Source organism: Anastrepha ludens, chromosome 4 (assembly GCF_028408465.1).
Source record: "Anastrepha ludens isolate Willacy chromosome 4, idAnaLude1.1, whole genome shotgun sequence".
Lineage (NCBI taxonomy): Eukaryota > Metazoa > Arthropoda > Insecta > Diptera > Tephritidae > Anastrepha > Anastrepha ludens.
Window position 1 is genome coordinate 6,104,552 of NC_071500.1, and position 17,858 is coordinate 6,122,409.

The window sequence follows — 17,858 nt, forward strand, 5'->3', positions numbered from 1 at the left end:
CATGAGTTTTCAGCACTCAACCTCGCTCAAATAGACAGCCGGCTTTTGCTTGCTGTCCGCCCGCCGCAATTCACCTGATGCGGCTGCGCCTGCTGCGGATGCTGCTGCCATGGCTCGCCTCTCCCATTTGGGTAGGCGATTCTAATCGCTAACTTTGTCGCTGACAGCAAAACGCCATAAATACTTAAATACCCGTACTATATTTATACTCAGGCTATGTGCGGCGAGGCAACTGTGGCATGTCGATGTTTACTTATTTGTAACTTGGCTATGACACACCAAACTCGGAGTCTTTTTTGCTTGCATTGCTTTGATGCTGTGCACAGATTAGTGGCATCAAAATTTTTACTGCTTAATTTTCAACTAATTGCGAATATTTGCAAGCCATCGCATTAAAAAAGCGAGTAAATGAGTTAAAGGCAGAGCAAAGCCAATCAGCAATAAGTTCGCCGCATAACAAATTGTCGCGCTAAATGCAGCTATCGAAAAATCATGAAATTATGGAATGGTGACAAGGCGTTGTCATCCATCCTTATCAACTATTTTCCTATAACTGCAGTAATATTTGCTGGTGTTCTGCCGCACGAGCGACCTTCCACTTGCGCACAAGCAAAGTCAAACGAGAATAAAAATTATAAAAATGCCGCACTCAACAACGTATAAATCAAAAAAGGCGCGCTATTGAAGCGACTTGCCATTGAAAATTGCTGCTACAACGTTTTGGACAGATTGCCAGTTTTGTGCTATGCAACTGCTTACATACTAACTTGGACGCACCAGACTGCCGCTTACATACTTATATATGAGATGCTATATGGTTTTTGTTTCTTATAAAAGTTACTTTTGTTATTGTTGTTGTTGTTAGTGATTGCTCCCATCATAAGCTACTGAAAGCAATTGACATTTCGTTGTGATGATTTTGATGATTTCAGACAAACGCACACGAGATTGATTGCTTGCGACAGTTTGTAATTTTCAATGCAACACAGGCCCCCGCCCTTGCACGCCATCGCTATCATCGCTGTCTCTCTTTGTGCTGACAAAAATAGGCGCGCTCACTTGGCTAGTTTGGCGATGACTGTTATACTTGGCTGTCGGCTGATGGCAACTGTTTGCGAGCGCTTCGCTTGGCTTGAAAAAGGAAATTTTGTTTGATATTTTTTTGTATTTTATTTTTAATTATTTTTTTTTAGTTTATTTTTCATTTTATGTTTGGATTTTGAAGATCAGCTACAACTCAAACTGCTACTGCGGCTTCTACATTTTAAAATTTTGTTTTGCTAATTATCGCATGCGATTTTTTGCTGAAATCGCTTCTTATCTAACATACCTATTTCTTAGACGCATGGAAAAATAGTATTTTATGGTTGGATAGGACGACGACTGTATATCCTAGGCTGTGTTCCAAGGTTGTGGTAAAACAGGGAGTAATAAAAAGTATAAAAAAAAAAATAAATAAATAATTGGCGCGTACACTTCTGTTAGGTGTTTGGCCGAGCTCCTTCTCCTATTTGTGGTGTGCGTCTTGATGTTGTTCCACAAATGGAGGGACCTACAGTTTCAAGCCGATTCCGAACAGCAGATATTTTTATGAGGAGCTTTTTCGTAGCAGAAATACACTCGGAGGTTTGCCATTGCCTGCCGAGGGGCGACCGCTATTAGAAAAATGTTTTTATTAATTTTGTTTTCACCGAGATTCGAACCAACAACCTCTCTGTGAATTCCGAATGGTAATCACGCACTAACCCATTCGGCTACGGCGGCCGCTATGCTTTTTAAATATAACTGTAGTTGGGAAATCATATTAAATAAACTGAAATCGGTCCGAACGACTTTATAGAGCCGCGCAGATTTTAGTAAAATTTAATTTCAGCTGGCATCTAAAATTCGGAATCAAATAAACTCATTCACAATGAAATCATAGCTCGTAACATCAGGCGCACGGACGTAAATTTATACTTAACATATAAAACGTGGGCATGGTTTTTGTTCGAACTCAATAATAATTATGTCGAATATACATGAGGTGGGGAACAACACGTATTCACCTAAAAGTGGACGTGGCATCACAATATTTTCCAAATTTATCAAACTAGCTTGAACAAAGAGTTAATACTGTACCAAGTTTCATTGAAATATCTTAATTTTTGGGCGAGTTATCGTGCGCACGGGCAGACAGACATGGACAAGTGGAATCCACCCATCATTCTGAGAATTTTGATATACATAAGTCTATATCTCCCTTGATCCCTTTACGTGTTTACATGCAAACGTTATATGAATTGACGCTTACACCCTTTTTGGGTGTTTGGCCGAGCTTCTCCTCCTATTTATGGTGTGCGTTTTGATGTTTTCCAAGGACCAGCAGATGACTTTCCAGTAGATGGCTTTTTATGAGGAGCTTTTTCATGGTAAAAATGTTGTTATTGCCTGTAAAGAAGCGGTCGCTTTTAGAAAATACTTTTTTCTATCTATTGCCGTTTTCTGCTTGGGATTTCAAACCGCTACACTTTCACCTGTGGTTACAAGCTTATGTTACAAAAGCTTATGGCGAGAGAAGGTAAAAAAGTATCATATTATTAATACGATATTTTCTGCTTTAGGTCTAGAAAGCTTCATAGAGTTTATTTATATCATCAGAGAAATAGAAAAAAGCGTTTTCTCAAGTTCTTCACAAAAAATTTAAATAATTGAAATAGTTTCATAATAATTCTTCATTATAAGAAAGCTGTGTCTTTGAAACTCTTTTTTATTCTTAGAAATAAATATTAAAGTGCTTCGAAGCTACACTTTTGAAGTGCAGGTAACCCAGCTTCACCCTTGCAAAGGGGCGTATTTGCTTGTTAAGAAAAGAGTCTCGAATCCATTTTTTATTTTTTTTGTTTCCGGTAATCGCATCTTTTGCAACTGTAGCGTATTGACTATTACTGAACAACAGACGCCGTTTTGAGTTCCAAAAAACTGCCTATCTAGGCATTTGTGGCTACTTTACATTCTTAGTTGCTACCTTTTTTGTGCCAGATTGTTCATTCTGCGCTGGTTTGCAATGATGAGCTAATTTGATTATTCGGCCAATAAATTCTAAATAATCGTAGGTTTTGCAAATCCTCCATTTTTATGCAATCATTTTTCTGATTTATTTCTTTTCAAAATATTGATTTTTCGAAACAACTTTTTTGAATTTTTGAAATATATTTGAGTCACTGTAGGAAGATGATATCTTTTCCTTAAGAATTAGTGCTGCTTTTCTTCGCTTATTGAGGAGCTTAATTATGGCATATTGCTCAAAATTCTTCGCTGTTTATATAATTTCTTTGATTAACTTGTTTAGTCGGTGATAACTCAAAAGTAAATCAGCAGATCTGGCAGAAACTTAGTAAGTATTTGAAGTTGTATTGATCCGCCTTGAGTGATAAGTGAAAAATTCCTACATCCGTTTTGAATGAAGGGCTGTACATTCACCTGCATATTTTGACCTTCGCTCCTGTGTAGAGGGGATATCCATTTTCTGTTTTCAAAAGTTACAAAAGTGAACGTAAAGAAAATATAAATAATAAAATTTGTTTTGTTGTTTAATGTTTGTACCTGATGTTGTTTGCACATTATGCAGCAAGCGGGAATGGATTTTGAAAAAAAAAGCTGCATACGATCGTTTGCGTTGCTTTAATGAAAAATTCACAGCCTGCAATTTTTTTTCTTTTCAAAGATTTTTAGTCCCACGAAGTTCCTTTATAATCAAAACACCCCTAGATTACAATTACAATCGAGAAATTTTCTGCATGAAAAGTTAATAGGTCTATTTATAAGTTCGTGCGGTTTTACAACAGATGGCGTAACTTGATTATTATTCCATCGATCCACATTTCCAAACATTCATTGGAGAGCTACTGTCGTAAGGCACAAACGTCAGTATAAGTTTTTTATTTGAAGCGTAAACAACAATATTTTTACCACACTTGAAAATGTCGAATTTCGTGCCAAATAATGTGTTTTTGCGGGGAATTCTTCTTCATTATTTTAATATGAAGAAAAAAGCAGCCGAAAGTCATCGTATCTTGGATATCTGAGCGAACGTGCCAGAAGTGGTTTGCACGCTTTAAAAGTGGTGATTTTGGCTTGGAAGACGAAGAACGCGAGGGTGCGCCGCCAAAGTTCATGGATACCGAATTGGAGGAATTGCTCGATCAAGATCCGGCTCAAACGCAAGAAGAGGTTGCAAAAACTTTGGGAGTTGATCAATCAACCATTTCCAAACGTTTAAAAGCCATGGGAATGATCCGAAAGGTAGGCCATTGGGTGCCGTATGAATTGAAGCCAAGAGACGTTGAACGCCGTTTTATGGCATGCGAACAACTGCTTCAACGGCACAAAAGAAAGGGTTTTTTGCATCGAATTGTGACTGGCGATGAAAAGTGGGTCCATTACGACAATCCAAAACGTCGGGCAACGTATGGATACCCTGGCCATGCTTCAACATCGACGTCGGCGCAGAATATTCATGGCCTGAAGGTTATGCTGTGTATCTGGTGGGACCAGCTGGGTGTTGTGTATTATGAGCTACTGAAACCGAATGAAACGATTACGGGGGATGTCTACCGACGACAATTGATGCGTTTGAGCCGAGCACTGCGAGAAAAACGGCCGCAATACGCCGATAGACACGACAAAGTTATTTTGCAACATGACAATGCTCGGCCACATGTTGCACAAGTGGTCAAAACATACTTAGAAACGCTCAAATGGGATGTCCTACCCCACCCGCCGTATAGTCCAGACCTTGCGCCATCCGATTACTATCTCTTCCGATCGATGCAACATGGCCTGGCTGACCAGCACTTCCGTAATTACGATGAAGTCAAAAAATGGATCGATTCGTGGATTGCGGCAAAACCGACCGAATTTTTCACAAAGGGAATCCGTGAATTGCCAGAAAGATGGGAAAAAGTAGTAGTAAGCGATGGACAATATTTTGAATATTAAATTTGTAACCATTTTACGTCAATAAAGTTTCAAATTTCGAAAAAAAACCGCACGAACTTATTCATAGTCCTATTACAATTTCGCAGTTCCTACTGTAGTTGCCAAATAGAATCTTACGCACACAGATGTAGCTAATAAAATAATAAAAAAAAGTTGCATGACTTTAATTTCGCCATTTTTGGTGTTAAAGTGCGTTTAGGTGAATTATTTTTTTTTGTTTTTGGTTATTTTTCTAATTTGAGCAAAAAAGCCTCCCCTCCATTTAAAAAGTGAAATAAAAAAGCTGCTAATAAAAATGTTTAGTGTCTACAAAGCAACAGCAGGCAACGATTAAGGTCAAATGTGTATAATTTGACTGGCAAACAACACAGCACGAAAACATGAACCGAAAAACTCAACGCAAAAACAAAACAACGAAATGCACAACAACATGACAACCACACAGGCAACATAACAAAGGCAAGTGAAGCAAACAGATAAGCTTAGAAACAACAACAACACAGCTATGTCACTTTTTTGCCGCAAAGTATTTCTTCAAATTGTTTCTAGGCGCGGATTGTTATGTGTACGTGTGTGTGTGTGAGCCTGTGAGTGCTCTTGCCCACTTTTTAATTTTATTAATGCAGCATTTTTAAGTAGCATAGCGCTATGTTCCATATTAAAATGTTAAAACCTCCTTCCGCCCCCTTGAATCCACTGCAGCGCTGCTACGTCCGTTTTCTCATTTTACTTGCGAAAAAATAAATAAATAAAAAAAATTTGCTTAAATGTTTTTACTTGTTTTCATGACTGTAACAACAATAAAAACATGCAAACGAGTAAGTGCTTCTGTTTAATCGCAACAGCAACAACAACAAATAGGCGCAGAACATTTCAATTTTCATTCACACATAAATTAAATTGTAACTACATCGGTTAATTGCTGTTTTTGTCACATTCTGTCGCCAATGTAGAATATCTATTTTCGCTGCGTGGACAATAGTTAGCAACAAAAGCAACAACCACCAGCAATTGCCCTCATTTCGCTTACTTATGCTGATTTGGATATTTGTCGTCTGCGCGCTGGCGAATTTGTTGCATTATACGGCTTGATTTGCTTAGCTGGATTTCTTGGTTTCTTTCCATTGATTGATTGCACGACAATGAAAGAGCCACAACAACAACAACAACTACAATAATAATACAGTTTTGTATTGCATTTTTATTCATAAATCTTTTGTTTTATTGAAAGAATCGGATTTCATGCAATTCCATTACTTGTGCATTGCAGTTGTTGTTGTGCAAGTGTTCCGAATTTATTATTGGCGCGTACATCCTTTGTTAGGTATTTTGCTGAGGTGCTCTTCCAACTTATGAGGGGCGTCTCGATGTTATCCAACATATGGCGGGACCTACTGTGAATAGCAGATGGCTGTTTTATTAGGGTCTCTGCCTAATCGGGGTCCGGGGCCTAATCAAAAAGTATATATTTGATCATTTTATTCCTTTATGGAACATAGGGCCTCGAAGAGTAATCAAACATAAATTCACTTGTCTAAAGTGGGCACCAGTTTTTATTTTATTTTTTATTTTATTCGCCTAAAAATTTAAATTACAAATAATCGATAAACTTTTTTCGAAACAAGGACCTATTGTTGTACCACTGGCTTCTCTTAGTCTGCCTTTCTGAAGTATTCTGTGTATATTAAGACATTTTGCATCAGTGTTAACTATGAAGCAGCCTAGGCTGCGTATGGCGAGCGCGGCACAGGATAGTTGAGAGCTTTCAACTATCTCTACGCCTTCACAATTTTTGCAGCATCATCTGCCTGTGCTTTTCTAGTATTATCTTATTCGCTAATACCCTATCGCAGCACAAATAGCAATAGAGGTATTTTATCTTTTCAGAGACAACATCACTTTATCACTGATCCTTTCTGAATCGATCGCTTCGACTACATTTGTACAGAGATCTGGCAAGCCGTGCTTTGGTTCCTATTTCCATCAGGTTATCTAAATGTTAAGCCACTGAGAAGTGGTTTCTAATGGTCACGAGTGTGTTATTTTCCAAGATTGATTTCAGATTGATTTTAGTACACCTTGCAAGTTCACCTGTCATGCGGTGAGTGCCACTTCTCTGCTTTCTATCTCTGGACTTTGCTCACTTGTGTAAAAATTTGCATGTGAAGGCATTAACAAAGTTATCGAGCAATATTCGCCGCTAGCCAGTATGTTTATGCCTCATAAAACTGGTATAATTCACTATTTTGAATGCTCCGAACTCTCTTTCAAAAAAATCTCATTAGACCGTGTTTACACAGGGAGATTTTTCTTGCTTCAACTTTCCGAATTCTCTTTTTTGTTACTTTTCAATCTACAGTCAACAACAACATTGGGAAGAATGAGAACACAAATCGTGTGCACGAACATCTCAAGCAGCGAGTTTTTTTTTTATTTTTTTATTAAAACGTTATAAATAAATAGAACATTTCATGTTTCTACATCTAGTTATATTATATAACTGACAAGCAATTTTAGTTTGTGAATTTATGAATCTACTTATTAATAACCACTAGGTCCAGTGGTTTCGTCCTCTTCACCCTCCTAGTATATATTGCTTCATCGCAAAGAGATGAGGCTTCAGCAGTGATGTGTTGCTCAATCCTATTGGCATGCTTGACAGCGTAGAGATTTATCATTTCATTGACAGTATGCAATTGTAGGTCTCTATGTCATTCCGTATATACCAGGGGGCTTTTACGATGTCCCGGATTACCTTGTTTTGAAAACGTTGATTTCTACGTTACTTTTTGCGGTGCATCCCCACAGTAGAGCTCCATAAGTCCACACTGGCCTAAGGATTTGTTTGTAAATTAACAATGTATTTTCAATGCGTAATTTAGACGTTCTGCCGATAAGTCAGTACAAGTTTCTATATTTTAAATTGAGTTCAGCAACTTTGGTTTTGACATGTTCCTTCCACCTGAGCTTAGTGTCTAATTTTAAGTTGGAAATGTCGAGTTGAAATAACAAATGTATCCCTGTACGAACGCGATCCTACTAATTCTCCTTAAGTGCCTTCAAACAAATGTAAATTTTGGCAGCTCTTTTCCACTGGTACCAACAAATGTTTACTCATGCCAGTTGCTTCATCTATTCGCCTCTTGCCAACGCTTGGCGAAACGAAGAGGCCCAATATTTGAAACGCATACAAGCCCGAGCACAAACACGCTGTGAAAGATGGGTTTGAAATGAGTCTGGGTTATGACATTTGTATGGGATTTGACAAGTGTTTTGACTAGTGCTTGCGCTTTAAAACGCTAGCGGCAGCAAACGCAAAAGTAAGCGCGATTTTTGGAAATGTTCATAAATAAATATTTAATATTTTTTCCACATATCTGCTCGATCCAAACAAAGATTTAAAGGCAAACCAACCAAACCAATTATACACTTGGTTTCTGGCCTTTGCCGGCTCACTGCAACTGTCTATATATTAATTATTGTGTTTAATGGCACGCTTATTGTACATTATCGGCGAGCGGTCATCAGCAGCATGTTGTAGCGGCGCAGCATGCAACAACAGCTTGTACGCTGTAAATGGACAGAAGATAAGTGGCGCACAAAGCTAAAAGTGACGTATACAAAAATCCAAACAGACCAATAACTTCGGCAGACAGTACGCCAAATTGGCGGCGTTTGGCTGGTTGCTCGCTCAATTTCGTATGGGTAGGAAGCCAGGCTGACCAGTTGACTAGTTGACCGGCTAACTGTCGGGGTAAGCCAATTCGCCAAATTTGCCTTGCCGCAGCAGCTAACGTGCGATTATCGCAATTATGTTGTATTTGATATGCTAATTAATTTTCCACAAAGCTCCGCTGTCTACAAAGATGTGTGTGTGATTTAGTGTGTGTGCGGAGAGATGGTGCAGTTGGCGGCGCAATTCAATGCTGTTCTGCCGTTAGTTCTTATGTGGTTTGCGGTTGTTATTGGCTTTGCCGCATTTGGAGTTGCTCTTTATGGATAATGGCATTTTTCGGCGGCAAGTGTCGAAGTATCGGCGGAGCTGCGTTATTTGGCGGTTTTGATAGATTTTGGCTGTTTAAGCGAATTAACATTTTAATTTATGCAACTCTGAATTGTGATTTGGCATTTCGCGTTTTGCGTTTTGCGTTCTGCTACTTGGTTTTGAATTTTTTTTTTTGTTTTTGTTAGCTTTGTTGGCTTAGCAGACCGGCACACTTTTCTGGTTTTGCTTAAATTTCTCACCCATTGGCAACACTGCTGTAATTTGCATAACCAAATTCGCTTATCGGCACAACATTTCGTTCGATCTTGTTTTATCAATAGGGCATTTAGCCACTCGCTTTTTCGTGTGTGCTTGTGCAAGTTTGCTTTGGTAGGCGATCGCCACAAGTGTTAATTAACACGTAATTTAGCACCTCGATTTTGGTGACAGAAATGCTGTGGAAATGAGGAGTAAAGCGATTTCTTTCATCAATTCAAGATCAAGTTTGTGTTTCAATTAGAATTAAAATATAGACTTTATAGTAGTCTTCTAATCTTTGAAGAAGTTGAAGACACATTTTTCTTTGTAGCAAATATCAGTTTGCAATACTCAAAAGCGATGCAGCGCCTTCTCCTTGTCATCCCTTGTTTACCAACACGCGTTAAGAATTGTGGATGAAAAAAAAAAAATTATCAAAAAAAAAATTATCTAAAAAAACAAAAAAACTTATCAAAAAAAAAAAATATATATATTTATGTAGTAAAATCCACGATTGATATCATATATTTTTCATCGGTGAGGTTTTTTAAAGTTAAAAATCGAGTATGCCACAGAAGCTTGGAAGCTTGATGTGATGTTAGCTCCTTACCTCTTAATGCTGGTAAGTGCCACCACTTGTCCTTCGGTAGACGCAAAGTTGCGACTGAATTCGATTACAAATTGCGCACTGCCACCCGTATAAAAATTTATGAAGAGAAAGACTAGGGGGTCATATTTACATCGAAAATGTCGTTTTCTAAGCATATAAACGTAATGATTGCCAAGTCTATATCTATGCTTGGCTTTTTTATAGTAAGGAGATCAAGGGAGTTCCGAGATCTTTTACGTTGAAGAGTTTTTATTTTTCTTTTATTAGATCAACCCTCACATACCTGTATTGCAGCATTACCTGGGACCCATTTGATATGGGTGGCGGCCGCCGTAGCCGATTGGGATGGTGCGCGACTACCATTCGGAATTCACAGAGAGAACGTCGGTTCGAATCTCGGTGAAAACATCAAAATTAAGAAAAACATTTTTCTAATAGCGGTCGCCCCTTGGCAGGCAATGGCAAACCTCCGAGTGTATTTCTGCCATGAAAAAGCTCCTTACAAAAATATCTGCCGTTCGGAGTCGGCTTGAAACTGTAGGTCCCTCCATTTGTGGAACAACATCAAGGCGCACACCACAAATAGGAGGAGGAGCTCGGCCCAACACCCAAAAAGGGTGTTCGCGCCAATTATATATAGATATATATTTGATATGGGTTCATCTTTAAGAATTAAGAAAGTTCCGAAGCGTTTCACTAGATTTGCCACTCTTTCCCTTGTTGTTCTTGTAGTTTGCCTGCATATAAGAGTAGGCACCTTTTGCAAGGAATGCCAACATTAGAAATGCAAAGAAAAATTTCTTCGGTAATGTTTATAAGGGCATAGCCATAAATCACATCACATGCCACTTCTCACTGGAGCTAATACTTTTTAAATATTCTAATCGTAACCTTAGACCCAGCAATACCTATGTTCCGTATGTTCCATGAATAAATACCTAAAATAAAATATAAAATGATAAACTGCATGGCAATGAAAATTAAAAAAAAAAACATCGCTCAAAAGTTGCGTTATTACGGATATTGACGGGATAAACCAGCACCATCCATATCGCCATTCCTGCCATGAAAAAGCTGCCGACATAAACTAGGTGCCGTTTCGAAGCGACATAAAACTGTAGATCCCTCCACTTGTGGAAAAAATTTAAGACGCACACCATGAATTGGAGCAGGAGCTCGGCCAAATAAGGAGTGTAGGTAGGTAGGTAAGATGGCAAGAGTACCCCAGGTACTCTTCAAGTAGCACTTACGTGCCGTTTTGATACTATAATGTGGACCACCATCTGTGAAAAGATTAAGAGAAAAAAACCAACAGCCATCCAGCGCTGTTGATGTAGTGCAGGAAGGAAAAAGGGATCTAGGCTGGAGAATTTCTTCAAGTCATCCCCAAAGGGCCGTATAAGGAATCTCAAGCGCCTAACCGACAGAGCCAGACATTTGCAGAGGAAGTGTTCCACAGTCTCTTTCTCTGCAGGATCCCCACCGCTTCTGCAATAGGGGTCGTAAGGAATTCCAAGCTTCTTCGCGTGAGTGCCGATCACCCAGTGACCAGTGAACACCGCAATGAGTTTGGAAATTGAATGGCGGCGGATTCCCATCACCTTAAGCGTTCTGTTTCTATCGTATCGAGCCCTTAGTGTTTCCGAAATAGCACACGACGACACAGACCTTCATCTGCTTTGGCAAACTTCCTGGCAAACTCATCGGCAATTTCATTTCCCTCTACATTCCTGTGCGCAGGAACCCAGATAAGGGAAATGTTTCCTGCATGTTCGAGACGTTTGAGTTCCTCCTTACAGGAGTTCACCAGAAGAGAGCTGCATTACGGCGACGACAGGGCCTTGATCGCAGCTTGACTATCGGAAAAAAATATTAATGTCTCCCTCCCAACAGCGATCTCGAAGCATTTTGCATGCTTGCAGGATCGCGAAGACCTCTGCTTGAAAAACGCTGCTAAGGGGTGTAGACGCCAATATGATCCATGTCGTAACAAAAAAAAATCGTAAAAACTTGCCGTTTTTACCGAGTTAACCTGGGTTGAAAAAAACATGTTTTGCCTCGACATGTAGATCCAAAACCAACTGAAAGCTAATTACTCTCGAACTTATAGAGGTGCTCATCTACCTTTATTTCAGACACCCAGCTTAAAATTCTACAAATCGTATATATTCGTTTTTTAAAGGTTTCTAGAAAGCTGTGAAGTCAGTATTAAAAATATTTTTTATTAAAATTATTATCAAATGTAGAGTAGAATGGGGTAAGATAGGTATGGGGGCACAATAGGTAGGTGGAGTTTTCGTCGCACTGTTTTTGCAGAGATCACTCGTCTTATGTGAATTGAATACGTGGTGGGGAACAACGTTCGCGACTGTCATTTCGGCCGTCACCATTGATTAGTTATCCTAGTTCTGGCGTCGTTTAGTTTTTTGTGAGCTTTTCTCCGACATAGCATTTTTTTTATTCTACGGTGCAGTGCATTTAATGTATGTAAATATTTTTCAGGTGAGTTTTATTTTACGTAGAAAATAATGCTGAACACGAATAATGTGTCAGTTTTTTGATATTTTTGTTTTTTTTAAAAATATCGACACTAACATAAAACATGTGCTTGGGGGCACTATAGGTCAGCCGTCTGGGGGCATTGTAGGTCACTACTTTTAATGGAATAAAATAAATTTTAATTGTTTTTGCAGCAAAATGGTGTGTAATTATGTGCGAAAAACGCCGAAACGAAGTGAAGAGGACGTAAAAAACGCAGTCGCGGCAGTCCGAAATCGCGCTAGTGTTCGATCAGCCTCTAAACAATTTAAAATTCCGTTCGAAACATTACGTGCTTGCGTGATGAATTAAAGAAAAATTCCAAACTTTTATAACATGTGCAGTGTTCATACTCTATAAATAAAGGTTAAAACGTTAATTTCCAAGCCATGTACATTGTTCTTTTCCCCTCACATATAGTGACCTATCGTGCCCCCCGATTTTGAAAATATCGAAAAAAAGACCCTTTGTCTTATTGAATGCAGCTTCCAAAATATGTAGCCAAACATAAGTCAGTATAACCAAAATGTTAGCAGATAAATAACCTTTCAAAATCTTGCTTATTTTTCAAAATCAATGCAAAAACACCGTAGCAAGAGCTCTTCAAAAAAAAATGACCTATCTTACCCCATTCTACTCTAATATTAAATGAAGAAATCTACAATAAAATTTTTATTCATTTATCTACAGAACTGTTACCACATTTCTGTTGCCAAAATATAAGCAAATGTTAAGTGGATTTTTATTTATTTATTTTATTTAATTACTAATTTATTCAGCATCTCGGTCCTACTGCAATACCCATCCCTCTGTTGATCGCGCAATTGTTTTTAATTTCTTAGTAATAAATATCTGAAATTCCTTTCCGATTCCCACATTGCGTAGGTGCATACACACACACACACATACATACAAGCAAACATTATATCTCAAACACTCTTTCAAAACAGCTTTTCGCTAATGAGCAGTGAAAAAATTAAAATTGTGTTGCATTCACTCACCGCCCCTAGCGGCCGCCAGCTGTTGGCCGCCATCGCGCTGCTAATCAAGATGTTGCACTCTGTTTGTCACCGCCACATTTGTGCCCAGCAACACTTCCGCCCCGCCGGCCATTGCTGCAAATCCGCACTGCCTCTGATCTCTGTCTGTCTACACTGATAAGGATCTGCTTTTGGCACGCTGACTACTCCTTGAACTCCTGCTAAGCATACAACAAACAAAAATATATAGATAAAAATATATGCCCGTCACACAGCTGAGCGCGCCTCCTACTGCTGTTATTCAAATGAATTTATGGCTGCACAAGTGCGCGCCACTGCGGCCGTGCGCTCCTATTTTGTGGTTTTCCTGCTTATTTAGCAAATTTTGTAAGCGCATGTACGCCCATGGCGTGTCCTCGCGTCACCTGCCCTTCCAACAAATGCATTTGCATGTATGTTTATGTTTGTATGTATGCGTTGCCCTCTTATGCGTGCGTGTGTCCTGCTTTCGACCGCTGTGGCATATTAAATCACTTGACAGACGCACCTTGCGGTCGCGGTGCATTTTCCCACACTTTCACATACCGAAACAAGTTAGGCGGTCGCGCGGCCGGATGAGCGCCGCCTGTCAGCCAGTCTCTGGCCAATAATGCGGTGGCTGTTGGTGCATTTTGTACAGTTGTTTTAGGTGTCTACTTGCATGCGACAGCGTTTCAAATGCAAAACCGCAAAGCAATAAAGTGGAATTTTATTTGCTAAGCGAAATCTTATGTTGGCCATAATTTCACAATCCCAGACAGCTGCAAGAGCAACGCACAGCTCCCGCATTAATTATCAGGTTGGACGTGATGGTGGCGGTGGTCGTGTGTGACTAGGCAGGAAGGCAGGTTGGCGCGCAGATAAGTGAGAAGGTAGTCACCAAGCGACTAAGAGCAAATGTCCAGCGAAACTGCGTTGTCTTGAGACAGGTTGGGAGATACATAAATGCAAGCACATAAACACATCTGCGTACAGCAGCAACAAAGGCACGCAAAGTGACAACTTGCGACAACAAATATGTTAACTCAGCTGCAACACCCGCATTAAAACAAAGCCACAAGTCAGCCAGTCAACCAGCCAATCAGCCAATCTGCCTGCAAGCGAGCATTACATTCAGTTTGGCACCCGAGCAATACAGCCCGCCAGTCAGTCAGTTTGCCACTCAGCCAACAAGTGGCAAATTCAAATGCGAACTGTAACCGTAGACAGCAATCAGCAGCTGTAATAGCAACAACGTTGCTCTTGTGTGCTATGTGGCATGCAACAAGGTTAGCTGTCGCTGTTGCTGCTGCTGCGGTTGATGTCGCCTCACTCAAATGGCAATAAAATCAATAGTTTCTGACTGAAATCAAGATTTGAACCACAACTTCGACTTTAAATAGATTATTAAGCACAACTTCACTTGATTTGTGGCGGCTGCACAGTGTCGCCAGCGATCGTAACAATAGCAACAACAGCTATTTCCATGTCCGTTTTGCACCTATCACGCCGACTATATTCGCCGGCACATAAATGTGTGTACAGTAGTGTGAATGTGTGTTGTTGTAGCTTACACGTGCTTTTTCAATAATTTTTTATGCTGAATTTTCGTTGCGCCTTGACTTTTATTTACATATTCCATACAAAGTACGCGAAAAGTAACAAAGTATTTCACCGCAAAATTTGATTTGTTTAAGTGCAAGTTCTCACTTGACTTATGTATGTATGTATGTATGCATGCATGTAAATGTGTGTATGCATATTTGTACGTAAGAGTTCCTCGGTCGGTTGTCGACCGCAAAAATCTATTTGAAATTTAAATGAAATCGCAAATTATTAGCGGAAAGAAAGCATTAAAATCAAATCCGCAGGCGGCAATAAAAAAATGCTTCATAAAAAGCTTGAGTTTCCTAGAAATGAAATATCATGAAGATTGTCTTTTTTGAGAAGCAGAATTTCTAGGGAATTTCCGGGTTGAATTTTCAAATTAAATATTAGTAACAATAAAAGAGGTGGAAGACTTAAATCAAATTAGTTTTTTGTTTTATTTTTATTTTTTGCTAGTATTGTAAAGGGTCTTCTAAAAGTAGCGCCCCGATGTCAGTAGTGCATAATTCCTAGACGATAACTTTCTTATGTAATTTTTGACATTTGTCAGGTAGGCAGTTTTACATTTTACTCAATAGAACAACGCATTAAAATAATTAAAAGTTAAAATTAAAATTATTGTAACTTATTACGAAAATGGGCGATCTTATTTAACCGCATATCGCAAAATTTGTGATTCATTTGGTGGAAATAATCGTCTGAATGAGTCGACAATTCAATGTTTAGTGAAAAAAATTTAAGAAACTGGTTTCGACGAGGATAGCAAAAGGACTGGAAAATCAAAAACTGGACGTTCGCTTGAGAATGTTGCTGCTGTAGCGCAGTGTTGCTGAACTACCTTCAACACCGATATCTCGACGTATTCAAGAAGTAGGCTTTATTGAATCAACATTTGAGGGATTTTATTTGTAGACCACCTTGACTACGGTGGGCATTTAAATTATCCCATTTTTTACATATAATTTTTAAGAGCCGTATTTTGAATCAAAATAGTGAAACCTGAAAAAGCCTAATATTGTACAAGAGAACATCTAGGTATTTCCTTTATAAGTTAAAAAAATACGCCCAGCAGTGCCAAAAATGCGCTCAAAGCAAAACTGTTTTTAGAAGAGGGAACAATAAAAATAAATATAAAAAATTGTATAGATACATTGTTCATTAGTACTTCAATTTTATAAGAAATGTATCTTAATTTTTCTTAACAAAAACTAGTATATAAAAAATAACGCGACCCAAAGTACATTGAAAAAAAGTTGCTCCACGGTCTGCATCGTTTCTCCTTGAAATGTTGATGGATCTGTAAAAAGAAAAAAATGCTTGTAAAATAAAGTTGTAGTTATTTTGGAATTTCGAAAAATTTTGCAATTTACGGCATTTAAAAAAAAAGTATACTTTAACGTCATAAATGTCACTCTTCAATTATTTTTATAAATTTTTTTAATAAAAATATCGAAAATCCGACTCGTCAGACTATGAGAAAACACTTTCGTATATTTAAAAAAACCGCATTAAAAAATATTAAAAACTGTATAAGTTATCAAGCAGACCGTGCCGGAAAAAGTAGTTTCGGGAAAAACGAGTTTAAACTTTCAAGTGCACTTTGCTCGAGGTCGCTACCTGTTCGCATTAAGGGGGAAGTCTACTGTGACAAGGGAAAAAACAGGCTTATTTTCCGGATTTTATTTCTAACAAAATATTGCTCGTACATAAAATCTATTTAAACTCTTATCTTTATTATATATTTAAGTTTTTGAAAAAAAAATTTTAAGTCAAAATATTCAAAATGGCCGCTGTGGCACTTCTGCAAGCGCAGGTCCGCTTTTCTTAGGTGCCTAAACGGTGTACATGAAATCTTACGTTTCGGTGATCTAAAACAAAAAAACAAAATATTGTTATCATATACATAGTATTGACTCTCGTCTGACGTAGGATTATGTCGATAAAAAATTTTGGCGTTGAAAAAAAAATTCTTGAAATTTTTTTCTTTTTTTTTGCCTAAAATTGATGTTACTATTGTTTATAACAATTTAACAAATAACGATATCAAAAAAATCCTATGTCAGACGAGAGACACTATTACAGAGAATATATAATTAAATTTTTAAGCTGATTCATTTATCAGAACTCGAGATATCGTGTACACCGTATACAAAAACTTAGTTTCAAGAAAAATGCGTTTAAAGTTTCAGTATAGCAGGTACGCGCTTTGGAGCGCTTCAGGAAAAGGTCGAAATTTCAACGAAGAAAAATTTAGCCAGCTGTAACACATATTGTACCTTATTTAAGAGGGTTCAAAGTATTTTTTAAGCTAATAAAAAAAAAATCGATTTTTTGAAAAATTCACAGTAGACTTCCCCCTTAAACTCTCCTCGGGTAGTTACATTTTCTACCATAACTTTGTATATATGGGAAATTTTTACAATCGACTTCCACAGAAATACGCCTAAAACTATGACATAAAAAATAATACTCTTAAAAAAATTTATTTTTCGAAAATTCTGGACTTATGTAACCCCTTAATATTTTAGAAATTTATAAGGTGCAGTTATTAGACTGCGACACTGACGCTGATTTCATGCACACTTGCGCTCATACTTTTATAATCAAGTCACTTCATCTTTTTATAATATTCGAAATATTTTTCATGCTAAATTTTGTTCGTTAATTTGTTACAAAAAATATCGTCTAATGTATACAAAAAACTTATAAATCAAAGTTCCAAAATTTGTGCAAAATTTAGAAAAATGCACAAGAGCGCGATCTAAAAAAATTCTCAAAAATTAGTGTTCATTTTGACGTACTTGAAACTTGGTTTGTAGTGACCAAAATTTAATGAGCTATCAAATTGCATACTTGAAATTTTTCTAAAAATTCTGAAAAT

The 17,858-nt window shown here is 38.0% G+C and overlaps 1 protein-coding gene across 1 annotated transcript in view; it reads left to right on the forward strand.

Moving 5' to 3' along the window:
- The window catches only part of LOC128859857 (uncharacterized), a 53,079-nt gene that overhangs the window by 1,073 nt on the left and 34,148 nt on the right, over positions 1 to 17,858 (forward strand). The window lies entirely within an intron of this gene.